We start from the raw sequence: 24,598 nt of genomic DNA on the forward strand, positions 1-24,598 counted from the left end.
ATATGCTTGAAGATACTAGAACTGTGTAAATATGCAATGTTAAGTAGAACCATTGCTCCAAAACTTCCTTTTGCATAAAACATGCTCTTGTATCTGTTATTCCTCTCCAAGAAAAAATTAGCATCCTACCAGCACTCTTTTCCTCAGCCAGCCAGAGATGTGGGGCGTAGCTCTCCGCTGGGGTGGGCAACGACGTCATAGGACCAATGGAAACGGAGGATGTTTTGAAATGTTTATGTGGCTTATTTAAGTTAGGGAAAAAAAAAAAAAGTACCTACTTCAGAAAGCACAACTGGCCGCAAACCTTTCTATGAGACTGGATACCCTAGCTAGTTTTCTGAAGAATGAGGCCAAAGGCCAACAGAGCAAAACCACCCAAAAAGTGTAATAATTACCCTTTGGAGCAATGGCTACATGAAATGGAACTTATGAATAAAGACAAGGGAAACCCATTAAGTAATATTATTGACATGTGTCTGATGTCGCTGATAGCCAATCAGTGCTCACAACTTGTCCTCTAGATTTCTGAAATCATTTCTTAATGGAATAAGGGGTTTTTTGATTCATAATGTCTTTCTACAGATGCTAGAGTGTGCACGTTTGCCAACCATTCATGTTTCCAGCCTGCATGCTGTTAATAAATCCAAGATTTAGTTGAAGCACAGTAGTAGCCCTCTGTTATATCAGTATTGCAAAGTTTCAGCTTCATGCAATAACATAAAATTGCCATATATCAGCATTTCCTAAGCACCTGTTCCTGACAGTGCCAAGCCACTCTGAGAATTACAGCGGGAAGAAATGAGAGACACCATTTTCCATGTGAGATGTAGTGCTGTAGTGACAAATATACCTTTTGATTACATAGTGCAAACATACTTCAGTGCCAGTTTCAGAGGCAAAATAAAGGAAAACAGGGTTCAGACGATGCTGCAAGCCTGAAAAATGTGTCTGGCCCACATAAGAAAGGCATAAATAGAAGATTTGTGACTCTTGAGGTTTTTAAGTTTTAGGGTCCAAATGGCTGCTTTACTTCCATGGTTTAATGGCAAAACAGTTTTAAGGAAAAGTGAAATCAGAGCTGAGAGAGGATCAGCTGAATAGTGTAGCTATAGGACCAAGGCTAGATACCCACTTACTGAAGGGTGATACGATGGTCATGAAGGCAGGAACAGCTCTGATGCCAGGCAATATCTCTCCTCCAAAAGCCCGTACCCTTTGTCCTCACCTGTGTCACCACATGGACACAGTTTCTATTGGGCTGGATGTGAAGAAGAAGTTTTTCTAGAGACAGGCATATCAGCAAGACATGCTCCCACTGCCCGGACATAGGGAGAAAAGGGACTCCTCTCTTCTTGTAGGTTCAGTGAAGTGTGAAGATACTGATGTCTCTAGAGAGTCAATATTTTTTGGTTGGTTGGTTGTTGGGTTTTCATTTGTTTGGTTTGGTTTTCTGGTATTTTTGGTTGGTTGGTTGGATTGGGTTGTGTTTTGTTTGTTTCTTTCTTTCTTTGTTTTTCAACACTGAAACTTTGCAAATTTAAAAGTGTTTCTTTTCATTGTTCAGGGCAAATCTGCATTTGCCCAACTTAAGGAAGTTGACCCTGCTTTTGAGAAACAACACAGTATTTTAACTGGTAAAGAATAGGTCATTAGTAACTCCAAAATTCAGATATTAATTGCATCTAAATGAGGCACATTAGAAAATGCCTGGGTGTTAATCTTCTAGAGGTGTTCTGAATGTAAAAATAATTGTATATCTGCTGGGTGAGTTGTACTTGAGTACAACTATGTGTTGGGATGGACAGTCAGTCACAGATGCTATTTCTGAGACTAAAGAGCCTCCAGATGCTTTTATTTAGCTTTCCTTACACATATGCTGTAACAATCTTAGCACACGTCCTGATGATCTTTCCGTGTCCCTTTGATCACTGAGCCAGGCTGCACAATGTGAGGATGTTTCCTTATGCACCAGGAGCGGCCAAAGCACAACCTTTCTGTCTTCCCTATAGAGTTGTGGTTGGTGAAATGACTGCAGATGGAGTTGGATGACCACTGGCATGCTTTATGGGAGTTTCTGCTCTGTTCCGTGCCAAGCAAGCTTACCTTGGGTCTCCTCCGTGCAGTCAGGCATGCAAGGCACCAAGGAGAGGCACAGCCCTGCAAAGCAAAGCAGATGGGGCTGTGAACCCCCCTGTTTCTTCCATGGGGATGCCCAAGCAGACAACAACTCCAGCTCTTCATGCCAAGACCTCTCTCCACCCTGTGAGGGCTGCACAGTGAAGAGTGACAGCTGCTCACCCATCACTGCCCCAAAGCCAGGCTTCCCCATAGTTCCGTGGGTGGGGAGGGTCCATAGAGGGAACAGGCTGGGGTTGCTCAGTGAGGTGAGGAAAGCCAGCTCTTAGACCCCCTCATGGCAGGAGGTGGACTTGTTTATCAGCACAGCTTGCATGGTGCCACCATTTCATTTTAAACTGAGTCAACTCTCCAGACACCAGTGAATGCGCTCTTGTAAACAAACACCATGAGTTGTTCTTTTTGGTTTTGTTGTTGCTGATGCTGAGTGTTTTTCTTTCTTTTCAGCTAAAACTGCTTTGCTTTCAGAGAGCAAGGCAACATAACCTTTGCAGGCTCTTGAGCAACTGTTAAATGGTCCCTGCTGGGATGGGGGCCTTTGGTTTACTGGTGAAAGAGTCATGACCATTGGCAGTAAACAGCTCAGGGACAGTGGAGAGGGCACAGTGCAGGAAGGAGGGCTGCCCAGGGCTGCACCCCAGTTCTGCTCTTCCAAACCATGCTATCACTGAGCCTGGTTCAGAGACACATCCAATGATGGTGCTTTCTGCAGCATCAGATGCTGTGTTGATGTTGACAGCACTCAAAGGAAGACAAAGGTTTCACCAAGGGCAGGAGAGCACCTGGTGCATTAAAAATACAAAGAGAAGCTCAAAACTCTTCTTTGACCTCACCATCCTTGATGGCATGTGGGAAGAGATGCCACAGGGATGGCGGATGAAGTCCACAGCAGATTGTCTGTCTCTTTAGGATTTCTCCTCTGTTTATCTCTTTTTAAAATTTAATTTAGTTTTGTTTCATTTTTAATTCTGCTTTTTTCATGCTTATGCAGCCCTGCTCACACCAATGGCTTCCCGTTGCCCTGGCTGATCATTACTAATTAGCAGCACTTCCAACAGCTGGTGTCTGGTTAGCCCTGGAACCTACCAGCAGCTGTTGAAGGATATAGAGTCTCCTTCTCTGTCACTGGAGAGGATAGGATGCCTCTGGTAGCAACACCAATGTAGGTCTTCAGTTGTCCCATTTTCTCCTCTCCTGAACTCTCTGTCAGGTCTGGTGGCCCAGGAAAAGCAGTGAGCTGCTGGCTCATCCCTACCTGCTGCTCAGGTGCCAGATGCTGCTCTGCTCTGCATGAGAAAGAACTTGGCTCTCTTTCCCAAAAATGCCTGCAAATGTCCTTTGTTCACCTGGTCACAGCAGCAAATTGGAAGTGGTGGAACCATTTCAAAAATCAGAGTGGATTCTGCCTCTGCACATCACTATTTGGTGGCTGAATGTTATGAAACTGAATATGACTAAACTGATCTCGCTGGGATATTTCCTAAGGATGCTGCCTTCCATTGGATGAACATGCTCCCAAGGTTTTGTTTCATTCATACATTAAGCTGAGTGACTTCAGTGTTGTGAACTGAAAAAAACCCCAGCTTTTCTGTGCTTACTACAATAGCCCAGTCACAAGCTGGAGTTTTGGTAAAGAAGAAACTACACTTTGCTTTAGGGTCAGCCAGCAAAGTTTCTTTGCCACCAACTTTTCTCTCTTTTTTTTTAGTTTTTCCCCTTGAAACCATTGGAGAACAGTAACCCCAGTTCACACGGTGCTTGTGGCATCAGTGGGCTACTCCTCACCATGCATTGAGCAAGCTTGCAGCAGCACAGCAGCTCTGCATCCCAACACAGCGACACATGAAGGTGTAGGGACACCAGTGAAAGGACACAGCATGTTCCTCACCCTTGCCTCACCGCTCCTGCAACTGCAAGATGCAGAAGTTGAAAGTTGAGCTTTTGAGTTACCGTCAATCTCCACTTTGGTACATTATTGGCTTTCCTGCAGTGTTTTTATAAGCCTGTTTATTAAACAATAGACAATGGGAGAAGTTGCTGGGGCTCCCAGTGGACACATGTTGACAATAAACCCCTGTAACAGAGGTCAAATGTGTGTTCCCAGAATAGCAAAGGGTAACTTGCTGCCTGAGGAGTGTAACACTGCAAATGAACTGATACAGAAGAGACGTTTTATTGTCCAAGCCATTGAGTCAGCTTGGCCCAAGAAGACTAATTTTCCAGAAGATCTGATCTTTCTACTTACTGCAAGGATATGACAACATGTCTCTTCCATTGGTAATGCTTATGTCTGTGCAAAGGTCCCTGTAGTCATAGATATAAAGCTATTTAAAATGAAGTGTAAAGAGACAACACCACCCAGAATGTCATATTCTTGACCAGGTGCCTCTGTTGGTGGAAAGCCCTTCTCTCCAAGCAAGAGACAAGAGTGAGTCAGACAGCAGTTTCATGTGGGTGGAGTGGCTCTGCACAGTAATGGAGGGAGGGAATTATAAAACTCTATGGACTATTTTTAAGAAGTTGTAACTTAGCTTTACTTTTCCCTCACATGAAGTGTCCTTGGGCAGGAAAGCATTTTTAACACATGATTTGCAAAAAAAAAAAAAAAAAAAAAAAATTACTGGACAAGTGGAGTTTTCTTCTTTTGCTGGTCACTTTTTACCTCTTTGTGAGTGCCAAAAATAATTAGGAGCTTTTTTTTCTTCATGTGTGGCTACAGATACATTGATTGTGCTCTGATAGCCAGAGGATGACAGGGTGACTAATTGAATAAGACTACCCATGGTCCTTTGTGTCCAAGATGAATTGCTGGCAGACAGACAACTCATGGTGGATTTCACGTTCGAAAGCCTGGCACACCAAGCTCTCGTTGGTGCTACAGGAGTTGTGTTGGCTGCAAGGTGGTATGAAAAACAATGTAAGCATGTATGTGAGTACTTGGGATGACAGGAGGGTTTTCACAAGCTCCAGAAGCATTTTAGCAAACAAAAACTCTCTCCTTGAAAAAGTATGTATATCACTCTTAAGAAAATTTATCCACCTGCAAAGTGATCCAAGAAAGGCTGTGGGACAGCCCATGTGTCCTCCATGAGCCATCTCCACAGCAGCAGTGAAGGAAATGAGGTTGCGATCATACAATGGCAAAAATTGTCCTATGTTCAGTGCCTATTTTTACTCTTCTTGCTTCCTTTTTTCCTGGCATGTGAAGGGCTGGAAGCAAAGACACCGCACCCTGGAGTGGAGGGCGATATTACGGCAGGAGCACGGTGCCAAGGTTATGGTTAGATCCTAGGCTTTCCTTGACTGGCGTTGCAACAATTTTATGACCAACTTTGTCCCATGAGTACCCAAAGCTCTGGGCTTTTTGGGGTTTTGTTTGTTATTTTGGTTTGTTTGTTTGTTTGATTGATTTTGGAGCCTGTTAGTGAGCAGCCAGCAGTGAAGACAAGAAGCAGCTGCTCTATAAGGTCAGACTGGTGGGCTGGTTACACTTTGTTTTAGAGAATACCATGCCACCAAAGCAAGGAGTCACTTAAAGACCCTGAGACACCCAAACAGTGACTGCATGGCTGAGCTAGCAAGGGGCTCTTCACCCTGGCCAACCCACAATGCCCTTGTAGAGCTGTGCCCCATCCAACTTGCAAACTGGTCCTCCAGTTCGAATGGATGTAGGCTGGGTGTGGAGGGTTGTCACTGTTTGATTGCAGGGAGACAATAAGCCATGGCAGATGTTCTGTCAACCCCCTTCCCTTCTCCCTGCGCGCCCCCCGCCCCGCCAGCCCCCTAAGGAAAGGCAATAGGAGGGCAAAGAGAGGCAAAGAGAGAGAGAACTTGCAAGTTGGAAAAAATTAGAAATGTTTTACTAATGCCACTAATAATATAGAGAAAATAATACAAAATATACAAAACCAGTCTTGAAATTCCCAGCAACTCAGCACCAGCTGCTCGGGCAGCTGCAGGGCAGGCACCCAGAAGTCCTGGGTTGGACTCAGCAGCAAACCGGAACTGGATTCAGTCTGGCACTAGGCCTCAGATTTGCAGGGACAACCGGCAGGGTCCGCCCCAGATGCCAGCCATAGTCGAAGAGGGACAAGACCCTCGTGATCGCCCACTTTTACATGGTGTTATGATGTGGATGGGATGGAATACTTGGTCACCTGTTCAGTTCGCTCCTCCTTACTTACGGGATGTGCATTCTTACCAGCGACCTTGCATACCATTGCTATGTCTACCAAAGCATGTATCCACCTTCAGAAAAGTGCAGCTACTTAGAAGAACTTAGCTGAAAGGAAAATTCACTAAAAGAGAAACTGGTCTTGTTTTTAACAAAACCAGGACAAGGGTGAAAGAGTTAATGGCACCTAACAGAAAAGCTGTATCTCTAGAGTTTCCAACCAAACCAACAACTTGAATATTTCCCAACCAAAATATTGATTCTTCTTGGTTACTGAACTTCTGTAGCCAAATTCACAGCTCACCCATCCTGCGCAGTGCAGTGACGTCTTCACAGAGACTGGCTCATTTTGACCAAAGTTCCTTGAGGGTTTGTTTTTTATTATTTACAACTGTCTGGCCTAGAATATATAGGAGGTAAGATAATTAATGGGTATCCCTGGAAAAATACCTGTGTTCCTGGAAATCCTCTTCTATCTTCATGAATTCCATTGCTAGCTGCAAGTTTAGCCTGAAGCAACCGAGCTAGCAGTGACAATCATGACCCAAACACCCCTTTATTAGTATAGTAACACACTTGAAGGCCTTGCTTGAGGAACTATTTATTTTGCTCTTTTAAATGACATGCATGTTGGTTTGATGGGGACACTCACTTTCTTGAAATCTGCACTGTCCAGCCATATAAGGCCCTTCTCCACTTCTGTGCAAACCATGGGAGAGGAAAACCCTTATAATTCCATGCAGTCTAGTACTAGCAGGTTGCTGACAAGGCTTCATGTCCTTCCTAGCTTCTATGTCAAAACCTTCACGTAAATGGCAAGGTTCTAGGAGGAATGGGAAAAATACTTGTTAGAAGCTCAAACAAAACAGGCACGTAAGAGTAGAAGGTAAATACAATCTGAAGACCCAACTAAAAAACTAGCTTCCATAGAGGATACCCAACTTCATGTTGTCTGAGTTGGAAATAATCTTGAGATATTTCTTCTCCATTCCCTAGTAAACAGGTAGCAATGAATATGTTTGGCAGGTATTTAGACATTAATAACCTAAGGAGTTCGGAATTTCTTTGCAACCATCTTGGAGGGATGAGGGGAGTGAAGAAAAAGCAATCAGCGAAGTCAGCATCGTATCATCGTCTTCAGCCACAAGCATTACAGTGCACTCACAGCTCTCTCTTCTCACTTCCAAAACGGACTCCAGAGATATTTAATTTCTGGGACACTGCTATGGGCAGTGGGTGTGCCACCAAAGCCATTGATTCAGTTGCCTCATTGGCTAAACTGTTCTGTCAATAAGAAAAGCAAAATCTTCCTCCAATGCTTTACGAAGTTGCTCAGGAAAATTTATAAGTAGTCCCGTATTAACTCATGGACTCCAGACATGCAACTTGAAGCTTTTCTAATTATGCTCCCCTCAGCAATTCCTGCCTACACTCACTTGTCCGCACACTCTTACAAGCAAGTGCAAAATCCAGGGTTGTTTAAAATTTGTCAAAATAGAACATTTGATTTACAGTCAACTAGGAAATTAATAATAGCTCCTGGCCTTAGAAAGGCAATTCCTTCAAACTCATATCATGAGACTTTGACATTGAGCCTCATGGAGAAGAGGCACAGGGACTTGGTGCTGATGGACACCTTGTTAAAAGCCACTTTTGTCTACCACTGGTCAAGAGTCAAGATAAGGGTGCCACCCAGCAGTGACCAGAAACCATACATTCTGCTGTCTATTTGAATTTTGCTCAAGAAAACACAGTCCTTGGCCTGCTCAGCTTAGGTGCTCCAAGTGCAAGTGCTGTAACTCTGTGAACTGAAATGGCTGTCTCCTGATTCAGTCTGCTGAAAACTATTTTATTTTTAATGTAGCTTAACTGATTTGCACTCATCTATGGCATATTAGTGTCCCAAAGCCTCCGTAGTTGGTCATAAGGCAATCCTCCAACTGACTAGACTGACTCTTCCTCTTTCCTTCTCCTCCATTAGTCGTAGAGAAACTGAGGAAGAGGATGAGTAAATCTTTCTTACACTGTTCGAGTGAACATGAAGTAGTATTTCTTGAGAAGTTTTACAGTTGCTTGGAGCCTTCTAAGTTCTGACCTAAGCTGGTTCTGCATTGCCTGTCATGGGAGTAGATAATCCTTGGTTTAAGCAAATTCTTCTTCCAGGAAACTGAGCTGGCAGCAGAGTTTCCACAGATGGAAACTGGAATGCTTCATGGTCCATGAGCCATGAGATATTTGGGTGAACTGGTTTCTACTGGTTCTGCTGCTGCTACCTCAAAATTATTTAGTTGCCTGCTGTATTACTCGCCTTTTGGCTGAAGGCATCAGCCCCTCTTTTCTCTCCTTACCTGCATCTCACCATCGCCTGTTGGAAGTTATTATCTTTTTTGATATGCTTTATGAACTGCCTGGGTGGTTGCTTTCTAAGCTACTTTCATTTTTTTGCCAACCAATCTGGAGGGGCAGCATCCTGCAGCAGGAGAGTGGTTGAAGATAGTAAGTTGTCCAGCTGGCTCAGTTGCTTTTGGAAGACATGTGATCAAGCTGTAAATAGAACCATTTCCTGCACTTTTCTTCCCAGACTTTATCTTGTTTATTCATGTGAACTGTACCTGGGGAATAGCTGCGTCTGGCCTTGGTTTTAATTTGACTGTATTTCAGCAGCGTCATGTCATTATATTGGTGCAATACCAGATTTGGAGGAAATTCATGTGGATGACCTATTCTTGATAGCCCTTTAACTATGGCCAGATGGAGCGCGAGCTGCTTGTAGCCACACATTGCACAGTGAGGAGCACATGTTAATGTGCATGGCCGGGAAGACGTCAGAACTCTCATCACAGTTCACTTGATAGATGGTTTTACTCCATGAAGCATAAGCCAGAGCAACCAGCTAAAAAGCTCTAGCATGATTCTTGGATGTCTCCAGTACCCTGGACAGGTGAGGGGCTGCTCTCTGCCTCCTTCCTTCCAGAGATATTTAGGGACAGTGGGGTAGTGGGGAGGAGCACCAAGAAGCCTTAGGTTAAGCAGACAAGGTGCAAGTACAACCCTGTATGTCAGTGGGTGCAAAGTGCCTATGTGTTCATGGGATTTCCACTCTGCTCTCTTGTCCTCATTCATTGTGGCTTTGGAAACTGTATTTCACTATTCCCCTTCCCCACATGTCACCCATAGCACTTGTAACATGCAGTGACACTTAATAGCACGCAGTACAAAGCCATCTGCTTTGTTAGCATCATTCCTGCAAGGATCTCAGAACACTTAGTACAGGGAAATGTTTCCCTCAGTTTTTATCAAAAGGCTACCTAGAGCCAAAGGATAACGTGATCTTCACAAGAATGCTTTCAAACTAAGCTTCCTGACTGCTTTTCCAGGAGCTGTTAAAGAATAATGTTTTCATCCATCAGCCCGGTCCAGTTCTGATTCTTGTGGCCACTGACTTTTTTTCAGCATCCCTCTCCGTGTGTCACCGATGGCCCTCCACTTTTGGACTCAGGAGGACACTTAACTCATGATTTCTTCCTTGTTTTGGCTCTTTCGTACCACCACCAGCCTCAGGCTAAACAATTTTGGGAGAAGTGGTCTGAGCCACTCAAAGATGAGAGTGGAGCTTCATCAAATATTTAGCTGGGGCAATCCAAAGAGCCAAAGGATGGCTGCCACCTGCTTTGGAGGCAGCAGTGGGGTGGTAAGATGCTCAGGGCTGCTGAAGGGTGCACCAGTGTTGCAGCACATGGGGATGCCTTCTCCTCCACCCAAAGTCAGAGACCCAAGGTTGGAAGCAGGCTGGTTGGTATCCGTGTGAGCACGAAGCATGAAGTAGCTTCTGAGCATCTTGTTTCACATTTCATTGCCCCATAGGGCACAAAATGTTTTTAAAGAACAAACTTGCTTTTCCACCACCATTAAATGAAGCTGTAGAAAGGAAGAGCAAGTCCCGCATCATGCTGGGTAGATGGGGTGTGCTGATACTCTGCCACTCCAGAAATGCATTTGGCTCAACGCCCCTCTCAGCTTTATGTGAGCGCCAGGGCCTGAAGGTCTGCTACAGCTGGGCCCATCCCAGCAGCACATCCCAGGTGATTGTAGCACAACAAAACTTAACTTTCTAGGATTAAACTCCAGGATTTCCCCACTCTTAAGCAAATTCCAGCTCTCTGGATTCAACAGTAGCTTGGCCAGATCCTCCTTTCAATTACATACACATGTAAAACACAAGGTAAAGCTGTGCTCTGCTGTCCCCCCTGGGCTGAGCTGCTCCATTGGATGCTGTGTCTTCCCCCACCCCTTGAGAGGCTGGGGGGATTCCCTCAAAACAGCCCAGTGACCCACTCCCCAGCATTGCACTGGGACGTCATGCGCCTCCATGCTGTCTGGCTCCTGTGCGGCTGGGAAACGGTTTGGATGCGATTCATTCATTGCAATCAAAACCCAACAAGTACTGGAAGAAAGTTCAAATGTATGTGAAATAACTTGTCCAAAAAGCTGGCAAAGGCAGCTTATTTTTCCTGTCTTACAAGAAGTTATGCAATCAAGTGATTAATTACCCATGGCACAGTCTGAGAGGTGAAAGATTAATATTCCTGGAGACTGCTGCTGTTGACCTTACGTTATACCCAGGATGGGAATAGCCTGAGCTTCCCAGCAGAATAAACCTTGCCCAATGGTGAGACTGCCTTCTCCAAAGTTGAGTGAAGAGGTTAAAGTTTTGTTTTTCTTCCTAATTCTGTCCCTCCAGCAGGAAATAGTACCATCAAAAGACTCCCACCCATCTCTCAGCTAAAAAGGAAGTTCAAGTCTTTTACAATTCAAAGGCTCTGCCTCACCCAGCCATGGCAGTGGAGTGGGAGCCCAGGTTTCGATGCGGGCACTGTTGGGAAATGGCTTAGCAACGTGTGTCACCCGGCAGGGCACGAGCCATGACCCAGCACTCACTGCAGTCAGCACTGGAAACCCTGTCAGCTGGTTCCAGTTAGCCCTGGGGGAGAGAACCTCAAATTCGATCACAATTTTAAACAACGATTCTTGCCTGCACTGAATGCTCATTAATGCACATTGTAATATTATTCCTTTCCTGTGGAAAGAACCATTTCCTGGGATGTGACAGGAATTAATTTTGTGTGCGGTTGCAGTACTTACCCATTCTTTCTGCTCGTCATGTGCGGCTGAAGGGTGCCACGTTTCTGTGGCATAGGAGAACATGACTTCTCAAGCACGTTACTCACCCTACCTTTCTTTTTCTACACAAGCCCATGTGCAGCAATCACTTTCTGCTGAAAATCCTGCACCAGCTTGCTGTGAACAATGCTACCTTAGAGCAGAAGTTATTTGGTACTTCTGTTAAAAGGTTGCTTTTCAGTAGTTTTTAACTTGGCTAAACTAACTGTTCACTTTAAGATGAAGTTATTTTCCAAGGGAATGGTGTAGCAAACCTTCAGTCATTTTAGTCATTGGATGTGCAAGGAATAACATGTAGCTTTCCCTATATTTAAAACATTGCCCACTTTGTTATTAAGCCTTTACAACCCCATTCTTTGGGATGTATCTTGGCATATCCTGCCTTTCATGGCTGAATTTACAGCATTAAAAACTCTTCTAAGGAAACAAATATTCGTTATTCAATTTTAAGCTATACTCAGTATAGGAAGATGGAACAGAAGAAAAGACTTCTACAATTTTTCTTTCTCAAGTAGTGGTTTCCATCAAAGCAACTTGGCATGTGAAAGCTCTTAGTGAAGGAGAGAACCAAACATAAGAAACCAGAAAAAACAGGGTGGGGGGCAAGAGGTTACTTCGTGTGCAATAAATAATATCTTCTATAATCTTTGGTCTCATGAAAAGGCCAATAGCACTGGTGCCAAATAACTCCTCGCAGCAGGAAGACTGGACAGCAATGAGGCTGCTGGTGCTGCCAAAACAGTGAGAAGTTGAACAGGGGCTGAATGGAGGTCTTGGAAATGGATGGTGCTAATGGCTTTCAAAAATGCTATAAAAGACCTGATTTTGTGCAAGGGGGAGCTTGCAGCTCCTCACAGAGTTGATTATGGCATCAGCAGTATGGCTCATGTCTCACTGCCGGTCTGAAAGAGTTCTAGCCCCTTATTTTCTCCTGGTCCTCTTGTTGCAGTTTTGGGTTCACAAGATCACAGAGTAGATGAGGTTGGAAGGCACCTCATGAGATCATATACTAAACTCCCGAGCTCAAGCAGGGTCAGCTAGGGCAGGTCCAAAACTCTCACCAATTGAGGTTTGAGTATCCTAACAGTTCAGCTAGATTTCAAGCCACCTCACTGCCCATTTATGTCATCCATATTTCATCAGTTTGTCTATAAAGATGTTATAGGATACAGTGTCAAAAGCCTTGTTAAAATTGGCATAAATGACATCCACTGCATACCCCTTGTCCACCTAGCCACTCATCTTATTGTAGAAGGCTATCATGATGGCCAGGCATGATTTCCCTGTATCAAATTCACCAGAGTGTCAGGTTTTGAGAAACTGGAGAAAGGGAACCGCACCTCATCTCCCTGTGGCCTTGGTTTTCATAATAGTTCGAGGGAAATTGGCGTTTCAGCTTTTGTTGTAACTAAGAATGCCTGTCTCCCTTCTGGGGAGTTATGTAGGAAAGGCAGAATTTACTGTAAAAGCTTCATTACATGTGCTAGAATTTTAGTCTCCGATTTGGCATGGACTTAGAAAAATAATAATCATTTAAAAATAAACCTAGCTATTGTATTTAACCTTGGCCCATGCAGCCAGTGATATTTTGTGAGACGTTCCAGCTATCCACAGATTCTTTTCACCGAAGCTTCCCTTCAGGAAACAAAATAAACTAATGATACAAACAGGAAGCAGCTGTCTTTTCCTAAATAATAATTAAAATGAGGTCCCCTTAGCAGATGGGGTAATAAAGGGGAGGGGAAAGACCTGAAATACTGTCGGTTTAACTTTGACCAGCCTTTGGAGGACAGGCTTAGAATAGCGACACAAGCTGTGAGGCTGGGAGGACTTATTTTCTTACAAGCCATTTTTGGATTTAAAAAACAGAGAAAGATCTGCATGAGGGGCAGATGAGCAAGACAAAGGAATGCTGCTCTCTCAAGGCACAAAAACTCTCCTGCTTCAGTACTATTCACGTGGAAATAAATATTAATCATCGTAATCATTGATGCTGTTCTTCAGTGGCTTTCATGTGCTATCAGCAATCACTAGGAAATTCCAGGTTGTTCCTGATGGTTGTTGAATTGTGTATCGTTGGGTTTTTTTCATCTTTGTCCCAGACTGTTGACTTGACACAGTTCTTTGAAATTCCACTTCAAAAAGGAAGAAGGACAAGAGAGCTGGAAACTCTTGGCTCCTTCCAGCTGGCTGGGAGGAGGAGGTGGTGGCAATGAGCGTGGTACCATGCAGAAGCTCTTCCTCTGGCCCCAGGGTTTGGTCTGCTCAGGGCTTCCAGTAGTGGAGGGACCTTGCCCCTGTGAGCTTAGCATCTGAGCCTGTGGGTGACCACAAAAGCATATTGGTCAGAGGCGAGGAAACCAGGGGAGATAACCATGTCCAGCAAAAGCCACAAGCAACACAGGGCGAGGACTTATTCTCTTTTATTATGAGCGGGTGAAGCAGTGAATTGATACAGTGTGGCAATGCGTTGGGGAAAGTGCATTTCTTAACAGCATGAAATAACACTTTTTTAAAAATTAGGTTTAAGTTTGCTCTGTCTCAGGAGATAATATCAACACGTAACCATACGATAAGGCCCTGAGAGAAGACTTGAGATACACCCTCAGTTGGTGCTCTGCCATTTGCTTGAGTAGGTGGTACTGGGTGACTGATCGTAACAGGAGTGGCTCAGAGGAGGTTTTTTTGGTTGTAGCCAGGGAACCAATGCAGAAAAACCTGTGCCATAAAGCCAGTGGGTTAGCTAGTGCTACCTCCCAAAATATAGGGCTGGTGGGAAAAAACAGGGTTTCTGTTCTATTTGTAAGATTTCAAGACTCTACCTGGCAGGAAAAGATCCTACTGTCCACTCTCAAATATATCATTAGGTTTCTGAATGTGGCAGGGATTCACAGATGGAAAAGGAGATGGCAGAAAAATTGGTGACAAGCCTCATGACTCCTTCTGGTATTTCGAGGTATCATCAGACTATCACCGATACCAGTTTCTATATCCTTTGAAGCATGAAAACTCCAAAAACATCTCATACCAGAGACTCTTGTCCATTAATCAGGGTTAGTACTAATTTTGACTTAAAATTTTCTAGAACTTGTTCCTTTCAAGATGGGAAGACAATAAGGCATCCAGACCTGAAGAAGATTTTGACAAGGTCCCTTTACTCTGCACTCAGTGACTCTATTATCCATACAACCTTCCTTCCATCTTTTCCTCATTATATCTTGTCCTAAAGCTCAAGTTGGCATCCTCTGAGTGAACTGAGGAGTAATAAATGTTCATTTTTAACTGGGCATAGCAGTGTCCTGCCAGTCCTATATCTGTAAAAGGACAGAGCTAATCTTGTGGTACCACTGCAAATGCTTCTTTTAGCAGCACAGAGCTTAAAAGTGTAAGAAAGTTCAGTCAGGACTGTCCAACATGCATAGCAGCCTTCACCAAGTCACATGGAAAACTTTGCCATGGAAAAGTTTACCTTGAGTTACCTTCAGGTAAAGATGATGTCTTCATGGTCACCATGGAAATTCCCATCTGTGTCCCTTTTGTGAGAGAGAAACCTGTCATGGATCTCTGAAGAAAAACAAAATTTTAATGTGAGGATTTTGTGATTCCCTACTGGAAGTACAGTTTTGTCCCTGGCTTCATTTGTCTGTTCTCACCCAGGATGTCTGCTGTAATATCCACTAGTAGATAAGACGTAGAGTCTGCATCTTTCCTGCCATGAGACTCACTGGAAGGATAACAAGAGCCAGGGGATTCTCCTTCAGATGGTCAGAAGGAAGTCGGGAGAGCTGATGTAGTTTGGGCAAGCACAGCTATTAAGACACTTCAAGGACAACAAAAGAAGGAGTTAATATTTCTCCAGTGGTACAGAAATGCCTCCATGGGGTCCCAAAAAGCCAAGAAGATGGCAGTGTAGATATCACCTTTGGTTTTGCAATTGCACGTGAGCAGTGGGGTTGCTTGTAGTGGTAAACTTTTAAAATTTTGTAAGTTTTGTAGAAAACACATTTTAATTGATTTTTAGACTTACCAAGCACACACACAAAAGGATAAAAAGGGAGACATATGTCATTTGAGACCTCTTGGCTCCTGACAGTACACGTGCCCTTATTTTTAGTTCAAACTAAATTAATCTATTAAGGCACAGGAAACCTAATTTCACATCTGACTCTGCTTGGGTAGACACTGGAATACCAAAAAAGGCAGCTAGGTCTTTATCACAATGTACAGTTCAAGGGAAGTGAGAGGTATTATTCATGTGGGTGTGACCTGATGGCCGTGCTGATTCACTCTTCCACTCCAAAGCCCTCCCTGTCCTTCCTAAGCCTTCCAGCACTTGGGGCCACCTTTACAAGGGTCCTTATTTGGTGAAGAGAGCTACATATTTTGGCCTACCCTCTTTCCTCTCTGCTACAAGTTATTGTTGTGGAAATGGCTCACAGAGGGGTGTTTTGTTTTGTTTTTCTTTAAGATTTGACTCCTTAGGCTAAGAATAGCTTCCTCATTATGTGAGCAACAGCAAAAAGTAAAAAGAATATCAACAATGTAAATGTCACGGAAGGCAGACATCCCACTCTACCCGTCCTGACAGCAGTCCACCTTTGGAGATCTCTGAGTGACAATTGGCTAATTTTGAAGTTTCCTCAGTGGGATCCACAGCTGATGTGACAAAAGAGATAGCAAAGTCAGGGCGATCGTTTCGCATCAAGTAATCCTTGTAGTATTGCAAATGTGCTGATAATCAGACATCATCAACCCCAGTGATCTTTGAACTGCAACAGAGCTAGGTGTTTTGTTTCCACAACAGATGGCTTGCCATGAAGTCCCCAAAATCTTGAACTGATGTATTTATCTCAGAAGATAGCTCTTGCTGTAGCCATGAATCCTTTGTCCTCTTACTGGGAGAGAGAATAGGATCAATGGACTCCAGGTATACATCTTTTCTTCTTTTAATTTCTTTTGGAGGGAGACCATTTTCCCCTAGTTCTCCTTCAGGAGTCACTGCCATCCTCATCACTCCTGGTTTATAGCAGTTTCTCAAAGTCATCGTGAGACACCCAGGACAGGAGACCTCAAAGGAGCATCTGGGAAGATGGGAAGGGAAGGTTAACAAGGCCGCTCAGTTGTTATTCAGAGACTCATCTTTCAAATACTGTGTTCCAGGCAAAAGAGGAATGAGAAAGCCTCTGACTGTTGTAACTACAAATAAACCCTTTAAAACGTATACCAAGTAGAGTGAATAAATTCCCAAATCAGTTCATCTGAGATATGCACTGTCTCAGCAGCTTCAGGATTTTTTAACACAGATGCCAATAAGGACTTAATTTCCATAGCCAAACTTGGAATCAAGTGGGCAAACTGGTGACCAGAGCAGAATTCTAATTTACTGCAGACATCTGAGTTCACAACAGTTTCAACATTGTTTGCTGAGGTCAACAAGTAGGCAAGAGGGGTAGCAGTGTCTGACATCAATATTATTGCCAAACACTTGATAACATCAAGCCCTGAGAGTGACGGACACCTTGGGGATGATGTATAAGGCAGGCATCACAATCTTAAGTAGTTCAACAAATTTGTCTACCAGCAGTCAGGATCTTAAGCTGCTCAGTCAACTGCGACCCAGAAAAAGGTGTGTGCAGTGCCTGAGCTACAGTGAACATAGAGTGGGTAAGGATGCTTGAGGATGGTGACCTTTGGGAAGTAGCCGTGCAAGAACAGGATAAATCCAATATGAATATGGAGGTACATAAGAACATAAAACCAGCTCCTAAGGTCTGTCTAGCCTGGCATTCAGACCCCAACAGAGCCCACAAGTGGAAGCCTAGGGAGAAGTAAGAACAAGGGCAAGTATATACAATATTTCCACTCAGTGCTCTTCCAGCCTCCAACTACTTTCAGCTCAGGAGCTTCCTGAGCCAGATACAGTTCCTATGTATTTAGTAACTGTCTGTAGATTTCTCTTCTGTGAACTCTCCTTGAATCCATGTAAACTTCTCATATCCACAACATCCTTTGGTACGAAGATCCACAGATCTGCTACCTGTTGCATGAAGAGCCATCTCCTTCTGTTTGTTTTTCAGCCCAGATCCCTCTGAATTCGTATAATGCTGCCTGCTCTTGTGCAGGAAGAGACAGCAAAGCCTGCCCCATCCCTGCTCCCATGCCACTCACCACCTCAAAAACCTCTCTCCTATACCTCTCAGTCATTTTTTTTCCAAATGGAAGATGCCTGTTTTAGTTGGTATGGAAACTAAGCCTTAAGACGGAGCTTGTGAAGGACTTGGGCTATTTTTATGTACGGCCTCACTTGCTGTCAGACTCCAAAGGGTCTTTTGCATCTTGCAGTTGTGAATGAAGGCCTGCAGCTTGCTCAGAGCTTGAGTTCCACTTCTAATGCTGCAGTACTCATGTGTTGGCAGAGCTACAGCGATATAAATAATAGCCTGCACCCAAATCCCAGGGAGGAACAGTTCCTAACCATGCTGTACATGTGTACAAGCCATTCTTGGAAGCCTCTTCACACTCCAATCCTCCCTTGCACCTCCTTAATATTGCCAGCAACCCATACTCCCAGTTTTATTTCCAGAGGTCTTGTGAGGTTATTCATATCTACAAGCTGCACTTTGTAGACAAACTCATGGATTTTCTGGCAGTGACCAGCAGCTTAGCCTTTTCTCTCATTGTGCTGGCATGTAAATCCATTGTGAGTGCACAGGGAAACCAAGAGCTTGCCACCTGCATAAACTTTGCCAAGTACCTACCAAAAGCATAGCGTGCTCTCTGCTCTGTGTGTGTGTGTGTGTGTGTGACGGTGACCAGTAGCACGTCATCTAAAACAACCCTATGCATGGAATCAGAAATAGAAAGAAAGGAAGGATGCATTTTGTGTAAATGTAGTCAGAAAGTCTGCAAGACAAGTTCCTTGAAGTGGTTCGAAAGGTGACAAAATATGACTCATTTCCAGAGGGAACTGTTTTGCTGGGCTGAGCTGAGGGTAGCATTGTGTCTTAGTACATGGTTGCCATTAGGGCTTTACTGACATCCACATGGATGAGCTGGACACCCAGTAAACTATATGGTGGGCATGCAGAGCAGGTGTGCTTCATAAACACCAGGGGAGCTCTGCAAGTGGAGGATGCAGCTGTTTATCTGCAGTGCAGATGTACACACAGCTTTTGCAACCAGTATTTTTAACATAAGGGTGCTTGCCATGCTCTCAGCAGAAAAAAAGTCTAGAAGGCACCTCTGTCCAGGCAAGTAGGAACCTCCTAACTGGTTCGGAGCAGTGATATATTTAACTAAACACTCAGCTTCCCACAGAGCCAAGGGCAACACTGCAGAGGACGAGGTAAAAGTGCTCAGCGTGGGCAGCTGTGCCCTAGCAAGCTGCCAGCAGAAGTGTCCTCTGCCCCCTGGGCTATCAGCACTCAGCTCCTCTGAAGCTTGAGGGTTTAGCAATGTTTATCAACACTTCCCCTGTGAAATGCAACTACTTGTACCCTTATTCATCACAGAGATAGCATTCTCTTCCCAGTGTTTTTCTTTCGCTAACTCCTTGCAGCAAGGAGCAATTTCGCTGAATTAATCTGTGGCTGTTGACGGCATTGGGAATTTTATTTCAGACCATCTTTCCCATCTATGTGTCTGTGCCTGCTGAAACCAGGGCTGCTGTTGCACATAGGAGAGCCGAGAGATGCTCTTCATGTGCAGCTCCACCGTGTGCCCCAGCTCCACCATGCTGAGGGGACAACAGTGGCCGGTCCTTCACCCTTGGCCAGGCATGCAGTTTTGACAGCATAACTCTACTAGAAGCAAGCTGTGACCCAGGTGTGCTTCTGAGCAAGACCCAGCTATCGTTCGTCACAGGTTGCATTGCAGTAGTCCAGTATCTGAATTTTCCAAGGCCCTACTCTCATCCATGTCCATCGAGGACAGGAATGCAAGTTCACCCGGAAACCACCTTTCGCTTTTAAGTGAGCACATTTCTGAGCGTGTTTGGTATTTCCCATCTCTAGATACCACATTTTTTCCACTGACCCTGCAGGCAGCGCCAGAAGTTTCAGCAAAAGCCTAAATCTGTCAGCGTACCAGGAAGCGCAGGAAGCCAAACACCAAAACTTCCCATCCCATTTTCAGCGGAAGGGTCAGAGCTGTCTCTGCCCTGTGGCGCGACAACCAATTTACCATCATCGTTTTGCTGCCAGGACAGGAAGGCGTGCGCGGATGGGCTCCATCCCCGGTGCCCCCAGCCCTTGGCAGCGACACCGGCCCCAGCACAGACGCACGCACCCAGGTGCGGGTGCTGCCTCTCTGTGGCCGGGGGCTTTTCCTTTCCCTCCGCCACCTCTTCTTCCAAAGACAGCGGGTGAGCCGGGCTTGCTCGCACATGCCGAGACTGGTGGCTGGGTGGCACAAAGCCTGCATTGTGCACGCTCACCGCCCTGAGAGGCGATCTAATTGTCTTCCCTGGCTCAGAGCAACAATTTGCTGGCAGCCGAGCTTGTGTCATTATATAACTGGAGATAGTCCGACTTGTAAACAGATCTCCAGAACATGTCTCTCTTCCCTTATTTTGGAGGAACAATAAGCTTGGGACTGGCTGACACCTTGATGCTGTTTGCAAGGACATGAACCGAGCCTTTGCATGAGGGATTCGTCCAGGGCATTGCCTCTTCTTTGTGCATGGCAATGGGAAGTTGGCAGGCGAATCTCAAGAAGGGCACAGGCTTTGTCAACAAACCTGGAGACCTGCAGGGCTCCTTCAGCTGCACCTCTTGCTATGCCAAGGGTTTCCTTTGAGCTGGGAGAGTGAAGATTTTTCTTACATGCTTCCAGCAATAAGCCTGATGGAACCCAGAGGGTTGAAGAGGAAGAATTTTATTTCCACACTCGGGTGTTTTCCTTTCCCACCCCCCCCTGCCCAGCCCTATCCTATGCTAACCAGCTGTACTTGGGAAAGGCAAAAGCCATCCTCCTCTATTCCCATCCGCAAATCAGCGCATTTCTGTGCATGACTTCCAGGCTGGTGAGGGATGCCAAAAGTGTCTTCACCCAACACTTGCCAGAGTTGAAGCTGAAGGCACCATGTCATGTTCTTCAGGCTTTCTTCCCCACTCTGCACTGGGGCTTGTATCCTCCATGAGGAAGAAAAAAAACTACTGTCCCTTTCTGAGTTTCATCTTTCTATGCTTCTGTACATAGTAACATCAATGGACAAAATTGCTACTCTGGTAAACTGTTCCTCACTGACTGCAGGGGACAACTTCATGTTAACTTCAGTGCTGAGCTTCCCAGACAGCTGTTTTACTGCCTGAGCCTGAAACAGGGAGTGAGGAAGGTGCGTCAAAATGAGAAAGTATTTCTTGGGCTGAAATTTCAACTCCCTCTGATTTTGCTATGTAAAGACCAAAGGGACTGAGAGGAAAGGGCTACTAGAGCCTGATCAGAGCCGGCCTAAAGGCAAGTGTCTGCAGTGCTACCCTTACTGCATTAGGGACTGAACCTGAGTATTCCAGCACCAGAAATCGGCTATTTAACTTGCTTAAGTCCTCCCCTTACTGTACCTTTCCTCTGCTCTGAATGCTAAGCCTACCTTTTCTGGTTTTCTTTTCTGTCTCGCTTTCCCTGGGCCTCCAAAGCTCTGGGCACTGCACCTCTCCCCCAGAAAGAGGGCAGAAAAATATTGGGAGGTTGTTGCTCTGTTATATATTGGCAGCTGCTAGCTCTGTGCATCCGTCTTCCTCCGCTCCTCTCTCCCCCACTGTTAGATTCGATTTCATAAATAAATACCCTACGTATTGACGTCAGTGTAGGCCTTGAGAAATAATACTCCTGCCGCTTTCTTTGCTAAGCGCGGGGAACAGAGGGGAGAGGGAGGAGGAAGAGAAGCAACAACGTCTTGGAAGATGAAGTCTTAATATTCTCTTAATCGCTTCCCTCCCTTTGCAGCTATGCCCCAGCTGTGAAGAAAACAAAGATTACCATTATCGGTGTGCCCTTCTGGCTTGAGATAGGAAAATCAAGTCTCAAAAACTCCTGTTCCTGGGGTTTTTTTTTAGTTAGGGGGGATGATGGGGACGTATTCTGTCCTAGAAGTTGGAGGGATACCCCCATAGGCCCCTGTGCTCCTCAAAGGGAGCTTAAGAAAATTGTACCCAAAATGCTGGCAGAGCTTGATTAGCACCTCCATCCAGCGAGAGAAGACAAAAGACAGGGCTGTCATTAGGACAGATTTTATCGTGGGTTGCTTCGTCTGGTCATTAGGAGATGGTTTCTAGCCAACAGAAGTGATAAGGCACCATTGGCCTGCCAATAGAGGCAATGAGACAAGAAACATGGGTGCCTTGGGGGAAGATCTCCATTAATAATGATTTTTTTTTAATAATGTCTGTTTGCAATAGCAAGCTTTATAACAAGACCCTCGGGTCTTGACTGCCTTCCTAAACCAGTTCCTTTTGAGTCTGACACAGCTGAAGGATGTAGTCTTGTACAGAAGGAGCATGGCCTTCATCTAAACAAATTGGTGGGAAGACAGGGAGGCAAAGAGGTTGTCCCAGTACTTCTCCCATGGAAAAGCATGCAAATACTTTGTTCTACTTTATAATCTCTGGTGTTATTTCATCTCACTGTCCTAAAATCATGAGCTATGTTCTTTCTAAAGCTGGCCAAAAAAGAAGCACAAACATGTCCACGAAATAGATGCAAGATGCAAAAGCTTTGAAAAGTCAATACAAGCTGAATTTATCTCTAGTAATTTTGAAAAGTGAAGTAAATATTTTAGTGCTGTTGACAGGGTGCAAGTTCTGCACTTCTCTCTGCTGCTGCTACCTGTGAATTACTCCGATATTTGAATAGTGTCTTTTTTCCATCCAAAACTGTCCTATGCTTAGTGCTTTCTGGACAATGCTGGTTGTCATGTTGCTCTTTGTAGAACATACACAGAAATGGATGTTCTACCATGGTGCTCAACTCCAATCACTGCTGCACATTATGCCTGTCCTGGAAACCCAAGCCCAGAGCTGCGAGCAGATGGCTTATAGACCAGAACAGCCCCTTTTGACTGTCAGGTTTGACCTCCCATGCTGCCCAAGACAAAAAAAAAAAACGCTAGTTCAGAAATTTCCTGCCTCCAGGCTATTGCTGGTGGCTGAGCCAGAGCCTGGCAGGGCGGAAACCTTAGCTTTCAGTCCACTGTTGGCAGATAGAAAGAGAAGGAAGGGAAAGAGGCTCTTGCGGGGCTCTCTGCAAATGCTGACATGATTTTAATGAGCAAGTGCATTCCTCAGGACATGCACAGCTGGGAGCACAGCAGTGAAGCAGGCCAAGATTCCTGCAAGGACCTATGCCTTTCTGGCAGGTTGAAGTCATGTCTGCCACAGCACACTGTCTGTTGACAGCCAGAGCATCCTCCAGTGCCCTCGGGGTGGGGGGAGAGTGAGACTCACCCCCAGCCCCTCAGTGGGAGTGACGGATCCCTCCTAGGACATGGGGTGTTTTTGTTTTTCCAAACCGGGGTTCCCCCTTCAGCTGCACCGGGAGCCATGGAATTGCTGTGCTACCTCAGCCTCAGGGTGTTTTATAGCTCACCTGCTCTTTAAAAATAAATAAAGTGGGGGAAAAAAAGATATCAGATGTCAGAAGGTTGTTATAGTTGCTTTGCTTTATTGATACTGCATTACAAACAAGAAGTGCAATAGGTGTCTGAGTCTTGCAGTCTCGCTGAGGGCATGCAAGTGAAATAACCAAGCATACATCAACAGCTTTGCCAGGCCTCCCCACAGCCACGTAAAATGTCAGTGGACAATAACACATGCAACAGGGAAATAAGGTATATTTTAAAAAGCAACAGACATGCTTCTTCCCTCCATTTAGCAGCTAGGTACATCAGTGGAAGACCAAGCTTCTGAGAGCAAGCAAAATGAAAGGGATGAAGCTGCTATGAGATACAGAGGTAGAGGAACCAGTTTGAAGGCTCAGTCCATCCCAATGGCACTAGTGCAACTCACTGAAAGCTAGGAAAAAAGCTCAGCTTCTTTCTGGATTTAAAAAAAAAATAATTAAAAAAAAAAGCTAAGAAATAATGTAGGAAATGTAGAAGGGGGAAAAAAGGGAAAAGTATGTGTTGGTTGGTGAAGTTTTTTCCCCCTGTACCTCCCCTTATCCAGACAAAGCCAAAGACACTGATTTACATACCTTGCAAAGACTGTGGCTGCTTCTGTACAGCAAGTTGCATCTTACCTCTTTCCCAGTATCTCCGTGTGTATCACACTGGGAAAATGCCCTCTAAAGAGATGCTTTATGCAAAAACCTTTTGCCCTTTTCTTCTTGCAGAGCTACATGATAATATTGAGACCCAGGGGCCAGAGTTGAGGCTGGGCTAGGACAAGGACCTGAGTTTCACAGTCCTTCCTGGGACACTACACAGCCTTTCAGACTTCTCTGCTGAAATGACCCTTTGCCTCCCCACCCTCTCAATCATCAGCAGAGCAGTGGGTTGAGGTCGCTGGACCAGCTGGGCTGGACATGGAGGTTAGTTGGGCGCCCAGACCTGCCACTTGTCCCTTCCCAGGGAGCACTGCTGGTCACTGCTGCAGCCTCCAATACTTCTGCGATCCAGCAGCTAAGCCCTAGGAGCTGTGTTTGTGTGTGAAGGCATCATAACAAAAAACAGAGTCGATTCTGCCCATCCGTTTGTGCAAACATGCAACTTGGGTTTATTCTCAAGGCTGGAGTCTGAGATTTCCAAGCTAAGCCCTTGACTTATCTGCCAACCTGCAAAGAGGCTTTGCAGACAACAGAAGAAACTTGAGCTGAAGCAAAGGTCCCAGTCTCCCACCCACTGGCTAGGACCCAACTCAGGGATTCCTGTGGCTGCTTGGGTCTCTCCTTGCAAGCGAACACAGTCCTTGCCAGGGCAAAAGGCAGCGTGGCATATTTTGAACAGTCTTCTAGTATCCAAAACAATGAGCTGCTCTGGTCTGGCCTCAAGGTGACCCAGGACAGGATAAGGCAGAAAGAAGCATTAAAGATAAGCCATGCTTGGAAACAGCACCTTCACCCTTACAGTGTTTCCAGCACCGCTGCTTTGCTCCCTGGGGGATACAGGCAAGA

The sequence above is a fragment of the Caloenas nicobarica genome, chromosome 5 (genome assembly GCF_036013445.1).
Source record: "Caloenas nicobarica isolate bCalNic1 chromosome 5, bCalNic1.hap1, whole genome shotgun sequence".
Lineage (NCBI taxonomy): Eukaryota > Metazoa > Chordata > Aves > Columbiformes > Columbidae > Caloenas > Caloenas nicobarica.